Source organism: Saccostrea cucullata, unplaced genomic scaffold (assembly GCF_032062105.1).
Source record: "Saccostrea cucullata isolate Sc308-1 unplaced genomic scaffold, CSIRO_AGI_Scuc_v1 ctg187, whole genome shotgun sequence".
In the NCBI taxonomy this organism is placed as follows: Eukaryota; Metazoa; Mollusca; class Bivalvia; order Ostreida; family Ostreidae; genus Saccostrea; species Saccostrea cuccullata.
Genome location: NW_026926399.1, coordinates 6,681 through 8,799, shown reverse-complemented (window position 1 = coordinate 8,799; position 2,119 = coordinate 6,681).

Below are 2,119 nucleotides of genomic sequence, written 5' to 3'. Positions count from 1 at the left end.
TCAAATCAAAGAAACATTTTCTGTACATTTCTAGTAATTTTACTTACACTTACATCATCCAAGATACCCATAGTTTAAAACATATACAAGGACTAGAGAATGTGATGTATGGTAACAAAGAAATCACCTGAATGTAGAATCTCTGAAATGTTCTCTATGAGTTTATATTCTATGACGTAAAATTCTAGTTATATTTTTAGCTCACCTGAGCCGAAGGCTCAAGTGAGCTTTTCTGATCACATTTTGTCCGTCGTCCGTCCGTCCGTCTGTCTGTCCGTCCGTCTGTCTGTCAATCTTCTTCTCAAGAACCACTGGGCCAGTAAAGCTGAAACTTATGTGGAAGCATCCTGGGGTAGTGTAGATTCTAAATTGTTCAAATCATGACCCCCGGGGGAAGGGCGGGGCCACAATGGGGAATCAAAGTTTTATATAGAAATATATAGGAAAAATCTTTGAAAATCTTCTTCTCAAGAACCACTGGGCCAGAAAAGCTGAAACTTATGTGGAAGCATCCTGGTGTAGTGTAGATTTTAAATTGTTCAAATCATGACCCCCGGGGGAAGGGCGGGGCCACAATGGGGAATCAAAGTTTTATATAGAAATATATAGGAAAGATCTTTGAAAATCTTCTTCTCAAGAACCACTGGGCCAGAAAAGCTGAAACTTATGTGGAAGCATCCTGGGGTAGTGTAGATTCTAAATTGTTCAAATCATGACCCCCGGGGGAAGGGCGGGGCCACAATGGGGAATCAAAGTTTTACATAGAAATATATAGGAAAAATCTTTGAAAATCTTCTTCTCAAGAACCACTGGGCCAGAAAAGCTGAAACTTATGTGGAAGCATCCTGGGGTAGTGTAGATTCTAAATTGTTCAAATCATGACCCCCGGGGGAAGGGCGGGGCCACAATGGGGAATCAAAGTTTTATATAGAAATATATAGGAAAAATCTTTGAAAATCTTCTTCTCAAGAACCACTGTGGCAGAAAAGCTGAAACTTATGTGGAAGCATCCTGGTATAGTGTAGATTCTAAATTGTTCACATCATGACCCCCGGGGGAAGGGCGGGGCCACAATGGGGAATCCAAGTTTTACATAGAAATATATAGGAAAGATCTTTGAAAATCTTCTTCTCAAGAACCACTGGGCCAGTAAAGCTGAAACATATGTGCCCATGGAAAGATCATGGAGTAGTGTAGATTTCAAAATGTCTAAATTATGATCAGTGGGGTAGGGTGGGGATGCATTATGTATATCAAGGGGGAAATCTGGTAAAGAACAGAATGGTCAAAGCTTCTCAGGTGAGCGATGTGGCCCATGGGCCTCTTGTTTAATGTTTCTGTATGCTAAACTACAAGTGAGACTTTCCTTTAAAATCTATATCTTTATCATTCAACCTTTTCGTTGATGTAGTTATATAGTTCATTTTCACTGAATGGGCATTTTCTAATTTCTTATGTTATTTGGTCACATCTATTTGTGTCTGTGCCATTGATGTGATAGGAATCTTCTTGACAGTATGAATTACCACATTTGCACTGCTTGTCTTAGATTTATAATTTGTGCAATCAAACAAACTCCAGCAACTCTTGACTTTTGTAAAATAATCTCAATGCTAGAATAATAGGTTGTGAATATGTAAATACATGTATTTTTATTTGCTTGATTATGAAACATTTTTGAATGAAGTAAAACCTATGAGCTTTGAATTCTATTTCAAGCTAATTAGTTTAGATGTTATTGGTCCAGGAACAAAATTGCAAGTTTTGTTAATGAAACCGGATAGTACTTTATCTGTATATCATTTACACAACAGATGTATACTTGATATTGGTTTCATTTGATTCTTTGAATGCATCAAATGTATAAACAAAACTAAAATATGAAAAAAATGCATTATTTGTACTCTCTCCCCTCTCTCTCACTGGTTCAAGAGTCAATGATTAAAAGTATTATCTTTGTGTCCCTGACATTGACTAAAAACTTTCTATATATCTACTGTAGTTTCCAACAGTTTATAAACAATCTTGTCAATATTTGTGTTTTATTGCATTTTTGTTAAGTTTTACTTCAATAAATGCATGTAAATATGACAGGAATTTTATTTCACTTGAAGTATTT